The 15,832-nt window shown below is 42.4% G+C and overlaps 1 pseudogene; it reads left to right on the plus strand.

Annotated features, from left to right (window-relative positions):
- Positions 1-5,409: 5,409 nt before the first annotated feature.
- Positions 5,410-14,849, plus strand: LOC138293914 (gelsolin pseudogene; annotated as a pseudogene).
- Positions 14,850-15,832: the final 983 nt, after the last annotated feature.

Here is a 15,832-nt window from a genome sequence, read left to right on the forward strand (position 1 = left end):
GGAAAACTCTGAAAACAGGTGGGTTGTCAAAATAGACAACACATTAGCAGCAAACTGAAAGAATAGTAGCAATTCAGGATTCGTACTGATCAATGTGAAGTCTGCAGAAAAGGACCGGTGGACCGAAAACCAAAGCTGTACATGTTTCATAGACATAGCTAATCTATGAGCTGGAAGCAGATATAATACTAAAAACAATGTAAAAAGAGGACTGGAAAGCCTAAAACGAAGGTAATCCCTCAGACATGTCACTAAACAGTATAGGAACCATGCAAATTAAAAATTGCACCGAACAAAGGAGCACACTATGTAAGACTGCCAGGACCAAAAAAAAACTGTAATCTTAAAGTAGCATATGGAGCTACGCTAGGTGACACTCAGGGACTGCTGTGTTTTGAGCAGAACAATGTGCTCATGTTAATTCACAACCTTAATGTTGCAGTTATTTTCATGACCCACATCATTGCTACACCGGCATATAGCACATACCCTTAGAGTGGACTGCAAACAAAACTAGCGAGAAGGAGCCCTTGTGAATACACAGGGCCGAACAATCCTTCCTGGGGTCACCTACCCACACCTCCCCGACTCTCTTCATTGTTCTGCTGGAACAGGTGGATGCAGCGAAATAGAGGAGAACTTATATTAACTGAGTAATAGAATTCCCAAGACAAATACTCAACAATGTGATATTCTTTCACGAAGTTGCCATTATTAATGATGATGCTAATGAAGGAATCTAGATAGAATACTTTTACTGATTCACATTGGGGCACAATTAGAAGTCATTGGTTTGATTCTCTATCTCTAGAGGCGCACCATGGGTGAAACAGGATAGTTTGGAATGCTACCCTGAGCAATTACCAGTGGTTAGGCTGTTTACAAACATTTCTCCCATTACCTTTTGTGTGAATGGTTCGAATCTACTCACTCATCTTCAATTGCAAAGATTATTTGTGAAGCATGTAAGACTACTTTACATTCCATTAAATGAGCCAGTTTGGCTAGACGGGAAATATAATCTAGAGTGAAAGATTTTTGACCTAGAGATCAGGTTAGAGTTTGTCATATTGTCAGACAGCTGAAAGATCCATACTACTTTCGGGCAATTGAAGAAAGCTTGCATGGCGTCTCAAAGTGAAACAAACCAGTCAGCAAGACAAAAAGCGGATTATGAAAGCATTCAAGAGAAAGAATGAAAACATTCAAGAGAAAGACAGTTTACTAGTTCTATCTCCTGTAATGTGGCTTCTTTAGAACTGGTTAAAGTGAAAACAAATGTAAAAATCAAAGCTCCTGACCCAGAGGTATTTTAGGTAGATAGTGAACAATATTTTGTGAGCAGTTGAGATTCTGTCTGATTGTGGTGCTTTTTTGTAAATTAATATTCCAGAGTTTTGGGGTCGGGTTGAACTGATCCTCAAAATGGGGACGAAACTTCAAGCCTCTGTGACAATTTCCAATTGACTTTTTGATTATAAGATTTTTCTCATCATTTTAACTCTTAACAATGATTTTATTCCAAGGGGGCTTATGACCACCATTGATCTGGCTGAATATATCCTACTTCCCTTTTCAACTATTGCTATTATTCCATTTGATAAGGCGAACTAGAGACAGATCCATAAAAATGCTACAGTTTTTTTAAACTCTTTTTCAATCAGTGTTTTGATAGAACAAATTCAGTGATATTTGTCAATCGGAAGTTAAGCTAGTCCATTCCATCCAATAGGATATTTGTCTCAATTATTATTCAAAATATATAAATCATGCCTCTCACACAAACAGATGCAATTCATAAGTAATCTTCCGAAATCAAGTGAACAATTATCTGAGAAAGCCAATTTTGTTGATGATTAATATCTTAGTCTAAATTTTAAATCTTTCAAACATTTTCCTCTTATTGATTGGACTTGAATCTTGAAGAAAAATAGGTTTATGAAGTGAAAAAGGCGTAATTTTTGTTTTTGCAAACTGTTTATATTTCTTATACAAGGTTTGAAATAAATACGAGGTAATGAAGATCTAGGCACGTTTGACTTTCATTTTGACTTTCCAGCACTCATATACTGTACACATGTTAAATTTGTGACTCAGGTCCTGATTTAGAACTGGCAGGGGGGTTACTTCGTCACAACAGTGATGGATATTCCATCCACCGAAATCTAAATACCATTATATCCTATGGCATTTAGATTTCGGCGGACAGGATATCTGGCACTGTTGTAATGGAGTAACCTCTCCACCGAATTCTAAATCAGGTCCTCAGTCACTTATGAGAAAAGGTAATCATGAAATCCAGTTACAATCAAAATGCTCATGAGTCCCTGCTGCAAAACAGTTTCAGACTATTTACAAGAAAAAAAATCAGGCAAGTTGTTTATTTGCATAAAAACGCTCATGAATTAATGGGGTGTCATGTGTTCAAAGTACTCAAAAATATAAGCAAGGTATGTATTTGCAAACACAATGTTCACATATTACTAGTGAGATAAAACTCAGTGAACTGGTAGGTAAATAAAAAGTAGAAAAGTACTTGGAAGCAAATTATTAAACAATCCACAAGCCTATGTTCTCACAGTCAGTTTACCAAACTGTTATGTATTAAAAAACACAATGGCGGTCATTCGGGAAAGCCCCTGCAACGAGGAAGCCGGCTCCGAATGGAGCCGGCGGAGTTGCAGGGGTGCGACGGGTGCAGTGGCACCCGTCACGATTTTCACTGTCTGCTAAGCAGACAGTGAAAATCTGTATGGGGCCCTGTGAGGGGGCCCCTGCACTGCCCATGCCAGTGGCATGGGCAGTGCAGGGGCCCCCAGGGGCCCCACGACACCCGTTCCCGCCATCCTGGTCATGGACCGCCAGGGTCGGAATGACCCCCAATATTTTCTTCAAAACAGTGAAGCCCCTGTTCAAATTTCACTGTATGTAAAGTTTGTTAATTATCTTGAATGTCATAGCTTTGAAGCTTCATACAATTCCACACATTTTTTCAGCAGGCATTTGGTTCCATCAGCAAATGTTTCTTGTGAGACCATTTCTCACAGAACTTGTCTCCTTGCTTGCAACCCATGTGAATTAGGACCACAAGGTATGTCCTTGCTTACACTTTTCATATCAGACACAATAACATTAATTGCTGTGAAATTTCAATTAATTTTCACTAAAATTCACATGACAATGCAAAACTGACAAATTTCAGGCTTCATAATGTAAAAATGAGACCATTCAACTTAAGTAATGATTTTCTTAAGAAGTAGACATGTTACCTAAAAATCAAATTATATTTTGTATAACTCGCAATGTGTAACCGTCACATTGAAAATCAAGAACGCCGCCCACAAACTCTAATACAATCCTGATCAGAAAGGATTAAAAAAATAAAACAATTCTATGATTATTAGAAAAATATTGAATTGAAAGCGGACATTGCATAAAAGCTTTAACTAAGGTGAATATTGCCAATATAAAGAGAAGAAAGTCTGTGTTTTAAAGACGAAGGAGGAGAGTAGGAAGAAGAGGGAGAAAGGCAGAACATGCAAATAGGGAAACATCACACAGAACGGTGACTGTTAAAGTTAATAGCATAAGAAAGATGTAAAATGGAGCAGAACTGGAATGAGGGTGGAAGGGGAAAGCTACAACTACTGTAGTCTGCAGAACTTTATCATACTAAAGATCCTTAGGGACGGCATTTGTTAAACATCCTCCCAAAAATATTTTTGATATGATTACATTTGAATAGATCGCAGATATCTCATGTATCCTAATTTCATAAACATGTTGGTGAGATACTGCTTGGTTAATTGTAGAGGTGCCCCTGAGATGCTGTTCTTTTCTTATCAGGTTCAATTGCATATCAACCACAATTTTAGTTATTCAAGTTATTAGACCTGAATTGTTTGCGTGGTGTTCCCCCAAACATTTTGCCCGCACCCCTTCTGCTTTCTGAGTCTGTTTTTTAGATTTAGGACTTTGTGCACTTTACCACTGCTCACCAGTGCTAAAGTACTTCTGCTGTCTTCTTCAAAGATGCTAACAATGGGACTACACTTAATAAACATGTTTACTTTACTTGTAAGTCCCTAGTATATGGCACTACCTGTGCCCAGGGCCTGCAAATTAAATGCTACTACTGGGCTGCAACATTAATTCTGGCACCCATTGAAGTAGCCCTTCAAAAGATGACTCAGGCTCTCCACACCAGCCTGTTGTGTAGTTTTAAGCTACCATTTCGACCTGCAAAATAAATCTTTTGCATGGCCTAAATGTTCCTTTTTAATAAAAATAGCTTTTCCCTGAAATATACCCTAAAGGCGCATTGGGTAGGGTGCATGGTACATAAAAAGTAGTACACAGGTTTTTACATTTTATATGTCCTGGCAGTGAAAATCACTTAAAGTTGTTTTTCATTATTGTAAGGGCTATCTCTTCTATTGTCTAACACTGGGTTACCTTATAACATTTAATAAGTGCTAACTTTCGATAGGGAATTAATAGGGATATGATGTGTGCACTCAAATGAATTGTACTTTAAAATCCTCTTTAATGGAAAAGTCCTATTTTGAAAGTTGGCATTTTCTTTTCTTAATCAAATGTGCCTTTTGGCAGTGTTCTGGGTCCCATGTCTGTGAATGGCTCTGCTGTTTGTGTGTTGCCTCCAGGCAGTAAGACAAAAGGAGCTTAGGTGTGGAAGGAGGGCCATCCTGGCAGTATGACTAGGGAGGTTCTGTACCCATTCCCACTTACATTTCAAAGGGCACAAATAAACTAACATATGATATAAATATTGGTACTCCAGTTCACTTATCAAGACACTCCTGGACCTGTGGGAGATTAAGAAGAAGTGCTGCCTGGTGACAGAGGACTGCTCTCCTGGTTAAAGGACTGCTTTGCTGTCTGAAGAAGAAAGACTGGACATGATTGCCTTGCTCCATGGCTACCCAGAGTGACTCTAAAGGTCCCCCTGCAACTGCCCAGCTGACCAGCTGCAACGGGACCTGCCTGTGGCCTGTAGCTGTCCCCAGCTGGAGTGAGTCCTGATCCTCAAGAAGTGCACCACGGGTCCTGAACCCTTGCTGATGTCAGTGGAAGCTTCTCCAAGAAGACAAAGTGAAAATCCTGATGTCTGGGCTCCTTGTGATCAAGAAAGGGCCTGTTCACACCAACACTCTGCCTCCTGCAATAACCACCAGTGCAAAGCTCTGGTAAGACCCACTCTTTGTGTTCACAATTGTCCATGACATCCGGAAACTTGAGACCTGCACTTCACACTACTGCAACAAAAGCTACAATGACTGCCAAAGGGAAGCTCCATGACAACTGGATGTGTGTGCTACGGCAACGACTGTTCACAATGCACAACCTCCTCTTTGCTCCAGTAGCCTCCTCCTCGTTGCCTTTTCCAACATGAATGGAACTCTTTGTGCTGGACTTGAGAAGGTAACTCTTCAGTGCCCATTGCAGTCGGCCTGAACTTGTAACTTTCCTTAGGCCTAGTGCAACCTATCAGATGGCCATGAGTGGTGCTTTGTGCTTTTGAAAATTGAATATCTTTGGTTCTACTAACTAGATTTTTGTTGGTCTGGTATAGTTTCCCTTAATAACATTTATACTATTGTTAGAAATTAGTTTGGGATTTTTCTTCTGTTGTTTTCTCACTTTATTACTAATTATGTGCTGCATAAGTACTTTACACACTGCCTCTTAATTAAGCCTGACTTTTTTGTGCCAAGCTACCAGAGGTACAGCTCAATGTAGTGAATTTTGTAGTTCAACCTGACAAGTATTGTATTTGTTGCCTTAGAGGGGTCTGTAGTTCGAAACCAGTAAGACTATTTCATGTGCAAGTGTAGTTTATCAACTTCAAATTCAGAACAACTTGTTGCATCATCATTTCTCCAGTTTGCACAGATGAAGATGAAATTTATGTTTGCAATTCTAAAACATGTCCATGGGCACCAAAAGAAGTAATTAACATATTTCATTAAATGTCATTGTCAGCGTTTAATTTGGAAAAAAATAAGGGCTGGGTTTAAAGTTTTGCTCAGATGCCTGTGGCCTACACTATTATATGATGCTGCACAGAATACCAAGGCTGCGTAGTCTTGATTCCACCTTGTACCTCTTTAATCTACCACTATCGACTCCCTGTCCATTTATCTAAATCTTGCAAGTTCCTACTTTCTCCATTTGTCAAGGTTTTTCAGTCTTTTTCGTCCTCCTCTTTCCCCCTAGTGTGTTGTTCTAGCTCTTGCCTTGGGTTACAATCTGATGAGGAAAAATAACTGACTGTCCCAATAAATGATTGCAGATGGGAGCTACCTGCAACCACAAGCTCAAACTAAGACTGGTCACAGCTGGTTAAATGGTGTATCTCAAAAGCTGATCAACTAGCTTCAATAAATATGGATTAATTTATCATCCAATTCATGAAAAACATTTTCTCTACAGTCCATTAACGGCATTAATTGGTAAACCTTTACAATTGGAGTACCTGGTTAGCAGACTGGGAAAATGTGAGCAGAAAGTTCATAATGGCCTTTGTGGACATATGGACATATTTAGATGAAAGATGGGCCCAGTCCCCCCAAGAGAATTGACAACATACATAACAGTAGTAACATTATCATTATTTTTAAGGATAAATCTCAAAACATTCAGTTATAAACAATTCAATTTTCACACATTAAATGTAAAATATTGAGGGCCTCATTCTTCATGTGAATATCATAAAACATATGTTCAATGATGCTTCATCTCACTTTTGGTGATTGTGTACTTATATAGCATGATGTTGAGATTCACTTACATTTGTTTGGCCCTTAATTTGTAATAACATTGGACTTTATCCTCTGTCTACCGGATTGTGATGTGTGACTAAATGGGTTACACTGTCTATTGAATCAAAAAGTTGATTTTAGCTTTCCTTTGCCTTTTAAGCATCCTAAAAAGGTCCATTGGATGAAGAGATACAAATATGGGCCGAGAGCGTCATCAGATATTAGCAGAGTGAGGTTGATTAGGTCTTGAATTAAGGGAAGCTGCAATTGTTTATACTAGCTCAGTTAGTCCCTAAAGCCCAGTCCCTAGTGCCCGTGTCCAGAATTTGGAAGATTTGTGGAGTTTTGGAGACTCGGGAGCGAGATGTACCAGCAGAGGAGTGAGTTTCAATACGGTAGTGAGTTGTAGTAGTTCATGCTTACCTTGCGGATGTTTGGAATGTGTTTTGTGGTGAAGTTTTGAATGTTGTGTCAGTTTGGTGTTTAGTACAAAGAAGTTGAAGTTGTGATTGGCTCTGACATGACCTATGATCCCAGGGTATTATTAAAAAGTGTAGAAGACACCATATTGTAATTGTCTGCTAAATTTGGTGGTGCTTGATGTGAGAAGTTGTTGACGGCACAATTGAGATAGGGACATTTATCTTTGTGTGAATGTGAAGTGTGGTTGCTATAGTGGATGCTAATGCGCTGGGTGAATCTGTGTCAATCTGATTGATACCACACAGGTAGATGTTTTGTTCAAAGTGCTTGATTGCTTTGAATCTTGTGTGACTGAATTCTGTCAATTCTTTAGTGGAGCAGACAAAAGTAATTTTGATTGTATTTTGTTGTGCATGTTTGATGCTGAGAAGAATGCGTGCAGATGGCAAAGAAGGGTGAGGCGCTGCAAAAACGAGATTGATGTCACAGCTCGGCGCACTGGTATTGGTTGATTGGTGTAGTGCCATGCTGGGATTGGCTGTTTATGTCACATGAGTCATGCTGCGATTGATTGTTGCGGATGAACAAGAACTGTGGACAAAGAGTAATTGCCTGGCCTCTAACAAAATTCTATCTGTGATTATTGATATTTGACTGAAAGATTAATTGTTTTGAGGTCATAAAAAACTTGCTTAGATGAGTTATAGCTAAACCTACTAGAGAGGGAGAAGAGACGCCATCTGAAGTTACACCAGGTCATTATATGGCAATGATTGCATATCTTCACACTTGTATTTGGCTTGGTCAATGGCACAAGATCACAGAAAAGGAAGGTGCATTAAGGTTTCCATGTTATGGCACATTTAATCTGAGAAACATTGAAAAATAGAGGATGGTATTGTATAAGATAAAACCACCTCCTAGACCTTCACAGTATGAGGTGCTAAATGCTGGGGAACATGCTGCACACGTTAGAGAGAAAGAGAAGAATCTGTGAAGATCTCGGAAAGTAGTGCATACTTATGCAGGTGATAAAAGGCTCATTGGTGTTGGTGATGAAAAAGCATCTGCAGGTACTGACATTCTTGAAGCTGAAAGTGTCACCCAAAGATATTGATAGGATTAAGATTGACAGGCTGTCTCAGTAACCCAAAGAGTCAATTCATGCCTATTATGAGAGATTGTGGCATATGTTCACACAGTATAGTGGAATGGAGATCCATAAGCTGAAAGATATGGAACGTTTTGGGCCAGATGTATCAAGTATTTTCTTTGCGAGTCTCAAGTAGCGAATTTTAAGAAATCGCTATTTCTGGCACGCAAAATGTGATGTAACAAAATTGCGAGTCAGAAATAGCTATTTCTTAAAATTCGCTAATGCAATTTGCGAGGTCCAAATACCGAGTCACAAACAGAATTGCGATTTGGTATTTGAAAATCGCAAATTGCGAAAATGGTCACCCGGCACAGCCTGATGACATCACAGGCAGGAAGTGAGTCAGCCCATGCGGTTTCCAGGTACAACACCCACAGGAGCAGTCAGAGAGTCACAGACCAGTCCCAGGGAGCAAGTGTGGGAGCAAGCCAGGACCTAACACCAACATGGCCAATGCTGGCAATGGGCAGGAGAAGGGAGAGTGGAAGAGGAAGCTGAAATTCAGTGAGCAAGAACTGGAGGTGCTCACTGAGGAGGTGGTCAGGAGCCATGACCGGCTCTTTGGGAAGAGCTCACTCCAGGTGCCAGACAGTGAGAAGCGGAGACTTTGGGCTGACATCCAGGCCAAAATCTGCGCAGTGGGGGTTGCGCAGCGCTCGGTGGAAGAGATACGCAAGAGGTGGTAGGACCTGCGTTCCTGTGCCAAGGAGAGGGTGGCCAGAAGGCTAAAGGAGGCAAGGAGCAAAGGAGGCGGACCATCCACCCAGACACCCTCCACCCCCATGGAAGACCGGTGGAGTCCACAATGCTTCCAAAAGCTGTCAGTGGGGTCACTGACATTGACACTTCCGGCACACCCAGCACCAGGAAAGGTAAGTCCAATAATGATGTGTATCCCCACATGTGCATGTACAAATGCCCCTTAGAAAATAGCAATTAGTGCAAAGCATTGTGATAAGTAGTCCATTCCACATCTTACATATGGCACAACAATGCCTTATGGGAGTGGTAGTCCTCAACCCAGAGCTGCAAATAGCACATAGATAGCAATTAAGTATACAGACACACCGAAGAACAACACACACAATTCACAGTGATACGATGTAAGTGTACATTTATTACCATTGTGCAACATTTGGTGATACATTCATAAATGACATGCTGCACATTGTCTTGCAGATGGCTCAGGCCCAGCAGCAGCAGAATGTGCCAATGTGGGGAATGCAGAAACACAGCCACTGTCCGTCTCTAACACCAGTGAGTCATTGTGTATAGCACCAATCAAAAACGCAGGGCAAGGGTATTACCTCTCCATGGGTTGAACCTGGACACCGATGAAATGCCGAATGAAGGGCACACAGCGTCACTCAACTCCCAGCAGGAGGCCTCACGATGCAGGCACACAGCACACAGATGAAGGGGAGGGCCCATCAATCTTTGGTGGCCTTGTAGCATCCATGCTCAAAGTGCAGTGCCTTCAATGCAAAAACATGAGGGCAATGCACAAGCAGTTGCAGTCACACAATGCCAATATGGGAGGACTGCACAAGCAGTTGGAGTCTCTGAATGCAAACATCTGCAAGCTGCATGAGGGACAGCAAACAGCTGCAGACAACACCAAGGAACTGACAAATGCCATTAAGGAACTCTGTACTGAGATCAGGCATGAGCGTGTGAGCCAACGCAGTTGCGAATGGCAATTCATGGGAATGTTCAATGGCTTTTGCAGATCCGTAAATCATCTTGCTACATCAACTGCCCTGATATCACGGCGTGCTGTGGCCGCACAGGTGGAGGCAGCACATAGCAGAAGGAACGTTGCACAGGGATTGGTGCAAATAACCAACGTTCTGGATGCTATGCTAACAGCACACAGTGCTGCACCCAGCGAACTGGATGTTGGGGATACGTAGGAGTCATCTAGCCTCAGCAGTCTTGCAATCTCCATGATGGATCCTAGGCGTCGCAGTGCCAGGCACAGTACTGCCTGTGAGCCTGATACAAGAGGTGCCGGCAAGGCCACTGCGCACTCAAGTGGAATGCGTGGTCGTAAGAAGTGACATTGAGGGCTACAGGGTACTACCTTCACATGTAGCAATACAGTAAAACTATGATGATAATAGTGTGACTCTGTTAATGGCTCATGTCTGCCTATTGTGCATTGCTTTGTCCTAGTGACACATATGTTACCTGAAGTCAAGGTAATAAAGGTGCTAACTACCGGAATACATGTCAGAGAGGTGGTGTTGTCATTACTTACAACTGAAATGGTTGTGCATAATGTCAGCACGCCTTTGCCTGACCTCTGCTGTAATGGTCCTGTCTGCTGGCTGTAGGGGTGGTATGGGATCATCATCCTCATCTGAGTCTGGCTCTGAAATTTCCACAGGTATGCCCCTGGTGGTAGCTATATTGTGCAAGATCGCACATATCGCCACTATTCTACAGGTCGTGTCCGGGCTGTACTGTAGTGCCCCTCCACTTTTGTGGATGCACCGGAAGCGACTCTTCAGCAGGCCAAACGTGTGCTCCACCACATTGCGGGTTGCCCTGTGTGCTGAATTGTATCTCCGCTCTGCTGGTGTTAGAGGATTTAGGTAGGGCGTCATCATGTAGGTGCACACTGCGTAGGCACTGTCTCCTGGAAGGAACAGAGGGTATAATGAGTAGCTGTGCCATCTGACGTCACACTGCCATCAATGCAACATTGTAAAGTAGGAAATTACCTAGTAGATATCCTTCACCAAATTCCCCAGCTAGCAGTCTTGTGTGAATCCTGCTGTGGCGAAAATTTTACGAATCATGTGTGCTCCCTGGGTACCTGGCCACGAAATTAGTTATGATGTAGGAGGCATTGCATATCACCTGTATGTTCATTAAATGTTGGTTTTTACGGTTGCGGTACACATACTCTGTGGTTGATGGTAGACAGATTGCAAAATGTGTCCCATCTATGGCACCTAGGACATGGGGGAACTGTGCTATCTGGTAGAAATCGATTTTTGTCTGCTGTATTTCCTGTGGGGTGGTAGGGAATCTGATGTACAGGTGTATCCTGCTCAGCATGGCATTTAGAAATGCATTGAAAAATATAGAGAGGGCACTCTGTGATACCCCTCCAGCTGCTGCTATGACCCCTTGATAGCTCCCTCAGGCTAGTAGGTGCAGGGAGCAAAATACCTGCACATGGGTGGGTATGCTATTGGTCCTGTGTGTTGTGCGCTGCAGTATGGGTTGTAGCTCAGCTATCAGGTCAAGTATCATGGCTGAGCTCAACCTGTACTCATCAAATATTTCCTCCTCAGTCTGGTCAAAAAGGGTAATGCGCAGTCTGAAAATGTGCTCCTGTCTCCTCCTCCCTCTCCTCAAACCTACCAAGAACCTCATTCTCCTCGCCATGACGTAGAGTGCAGCCATTGTGGAAAAGAGGCTAAGGCATTCTGGGCCTCTTTATATAGGTTGCACCTGGTTACCACCTGGTTTCAATCCGTGGTAAATTGCATGTGCAAAAGGCCATTCTGCGAATATTCGCAATTTGAAATTTTTTGATGCATCGCATAGCGACATGGTTTTGCGTGTCGCAATCTGCGTATTGCAATTTGCAACAAGAAATACCGAATCTGTATTTGCGAGTCGCTATTCGAGCTCCCAATTTACGATATGCAAATAGCAATTCGTTTTTTCATGTAGCAAATTGCGACACGCAGATTGCGACACGCAAAACCATGTTGCTTCGCTAAACTCACAATTTTTGTGATTCCTTGTTTTTGACATGCGAATGCCTTTCATACATCGCAAAACACATTTTTGCATTAGCAAACGGCCGATTTCTGCGATTCGCACCGTTTGAGAATGCAAAAACGTTTGATACATCGGTCCCTTTGTGTCAAGCTTTGTGACAGGATTGAGACCCAAAATTAGCATGATGATTCAGCAGCACTTGATTTGTTTACAGAATAAATCAGTTGATGAAATTTAAGGTGTGTGAAGTACTACAGTGATGAAATAGATTTGAAACAGAAGAAACTGAAGGAAAAGGCAAAGATTGTGTACATGAAGGCTGTTCAGAAAAGTAGTCAGACACAGCTTTTGTAGGGAATATTGGTACTATACAAGGAGTATATCAGCAGGGAGCTACTGCGATACAGGCTAGTGGCCCAGGTGTCCCAATTGATTATAGTACAGATATGGAGGTGGATAGTCTGAGGAGACAAACCCCTGTCATTATTGCAACAAGTTAGAGCATTGGAAGAGGAAATGTTGTCTCAACCCCGCAAATCAACTCCAGAATTCAGTGTTTGTACTTCCCCACAGTAACAATCATGTACAGATGCAAAATACCCAGAGTACAATATTTTGATATACCACAAGAACCAATGATGCAGGTTCCACAGCCCTTAATGCCACACCGAAAAGCAAATAGCCTTTGATTGAATTCTAATCTTTTTTTATTTTCTGGCAGTGAGGGTGATGGGTCTCTCCTCTAGTTGCTTCCAGATAAAGAAACTGTAGCCTGCCAAAATAGAGAATGATCACAAAGAATTCCAGAAGACCAGAAAGGAGCCAGATCTGCAGATATGGTGGGTCGAAAAGATGGACTTGGTGGCTATTCCAAAGGACCTGTCTGGAGACCTTTTCACCGATGATGCATGCATGATTCTGTGTGATGAAACTGAAGAATGGGAACCTGCAGCATGACCTCCATTTCTGGCTAGGGAATGAGTGCTTACAGGATGAAAACAGAACAGCTACCATCTTCCCTATGAAGATGGATGACCACCTTAGATGATCACCATGCCAGAGTTGGGAAATGCAAGGATACCAATCCTCTATATTTCTAGGTTACTTCATGTCTTGCATCAAGTACAAGGCTGGCGGTGTGGCATCACAGGTCAAGCATGTGGTTACCAATGAGGTGAAATTCCAGAGGCTGCTCCAAATTAAGGGTCATCAGTTGGTGCATGCCATTAAAGTTCCAGTAAGCTGGGACAGTTCTAACATAGGAAACTGTTTCATCCTGGACCTGGGTGAAGAAATGTTCAAGTAGTGTGGGAAAGTCCAATAGGTTGTAGTAACTAAAGACTCCAAATATCTCTATTGGCATCTGTGACAATGAAAGGAGTGGCCATGCAAAAGTCTATGTGGTTGAAGATGGCATGGTAAGAGCCAGTGCTCCCTCCAGGTGCTCCTGATGACCTCAAAGCTGATTCATCTAAAGGAAGCTAGTGAAACTCTACAAGGTCTCCAATAGCACTGGGGCTATTGTAGTGTCTCTGGTCACAGGCGAGAACCCATTCACACTGGCTGCCCTGAACCTTGGGTTGGAAGAGAAGATCTTTGTCTGGAAAGGCAAGAATGAGATCTTAGAAGAGAGGAAGACTGCCTTGAAGACAGCAACAGAGTTCATTTCTAAGATGGGCTACCCAAAACATTCCCAGATCCAAGTTCTTTTAGAGATGGGAGAGACTCCACACTTTAATCAGTTTTTTAAAGAATTGGCATGACAAGGATCAGATGGAAGGTCTGGGCTTGGCACCCTCAACGAGTCACCCACCATGGCTGCACAGCATGAGATGGGGGAAGATGGATCAAGCAAGAATCAGATCTGAAGTGTTGAAGGTTCTAAAAGGGCTGCTGTGGACTCATTCCTCTCTGGTTAGTTCTATGGCAGAGACAGCTACATTATTTTACCATGGCATAAAGGGGCAGATTATCCACACATGGCAAGGGGCACATTCTACTATGGATCAGATCACTGCATTCCTGGAGCTCACCTTGAGGATGAGCTTGGAGGTGACCCAATGCAGGTCCAGGGGGTCCAGGGCAAAGAGCCGGCACATCTACTCAGCTTATTTGGTGGCAAGTCTTTGGTAGTATACCAGGGTGGAACTTCATGGGATGGAGGTCAGTCTGAACCTACAGACACTCACCTGTTCCAGATCTGCACCAGCTCTTCTGGCTTCACAAGAGCAGTTGAGATGGATTCCACTGCCACTAATTTGAACTGCAATGATGCCTTTGTTCTGTAGATCACCATATAACACTTACATTTGGATGGGCCAAGGAGTCAGTAATCCTGAGAAACGTGGTGCCCAGTGGCCAACAAAGATTCTTGATCTACAGGCATCATCAACAGCTGAAGGTCACGAGAGATATGATTTGCCTGTTTCAATAAGACTGGACTCTTAATTTTTGAAGAAGTTCCCAGAGAAATCACACAGGATGATCTTGTCACTGACAATGTCATGTTTCTTGACACTTGGGATCATGCTTGGAAATTAAATGAATGAGGTGGAGAAGAAGGAAGCAATTGCATCTACTTCCAAGTACATCGGAACTGACCTGCCAACATAGATAAGTGGACTCCCATCTTCATGGTAAAACAGGGCTTCAAGCCTCCAACTTTCATGGGCTGGTTCCTTGGAAGCGTTGATGATTTTTGGACAGTCGACCCACTGGAGGTGGCCATGGCAGATCTTCAAGTCTAGTTGTACACTTTGGGGCATTCACCAACTCCTGCGGGTTCACTCACTGCCAGAATGGTTTTATCCTGCAAGAGACATTTACAATGGCTGCCTTCCTTTACAGCCACATAGCTGTGCAATAATTAAGTTTTCAAAGAAAGCACTTTGCAGCCACTGTGCACTTAATGTAATAATGTTTCCAGGGACCCACATGAATTCTAATGACGTTCCAACTATGAATTTAAATGCATTTCAAGACAATAATCCCTTCCAACAGTAGCCCGAGTTTGTTACTTCTGAGAACTATGGCTCTGACCAGTCAGCTGATGGTGCCTAAGGGGGGAGAAAGATTGCATACTTGGCACGGTCTTGAAGGTAGACCAGAGTGGTCCATTCATAGATGGTGAAGTGAGTGGCCACCCTGTGCCATTCTTGGTTGACACTGGTGCTACCAGGTCTACTCTGAAGACAGTAGAAGTCCCAAACCCACCCCTCTCAGAAGAAATGGTCGCACTTATAGGAGTTGAGAATAAACAAATGACAATCCCAGAAATGACAGAAGTATCTGCGAAAATAGGGTCTTTTGAGGAGAATCACTGATTTGTGGTTTGTGATTCTGGTACAATGAGGCTCTTGGGGAGAGACCTCTTTTGCAAGCTCAAGTGTCATTTATTGTACACCAAAAGATGCAGAAATGCAGACTCATAATGAGGATGTCTCCTTGAAACTGGTGAATGGTGGTTCTTATGTTGCATTGTTTAACATGATCACCACTTTTGACTTGCCACCAGGCCTTAAAGAAGTAGTCAGGTCTGGGGTTTAGGATTTTACATGAAAGCACATCAGTTTGATCAAAGGTGTTGAACCCCTTCGAATCAAAAAGAAGCCAAATGCTGAATATTTGAGAACACCACAATATAGTTTGACCCATTAAACAAGTGCTGGAATTACCCCAGTAATTGATCCTATGACCCAACAAGGTATTCTGAAAGGGATTATGGGGGGTC

The sequence above is a fragment of the Pleurodeles waltl genome, chromosome 4_2 (assembly GCF_031143425.1).
Source record: "Pleurodeles waltl isolate 20211129_DDA chromosome 4_2, aPleWal1.hap1.20221129, whole genome shotgun sequence".
Classification (NCBI taxonomy): Eukaryota; Metazoa; Chordata; class Amphibia; order Caudata; family Salamandridae; genus Pleurodeles; species Pleurodeles waltl.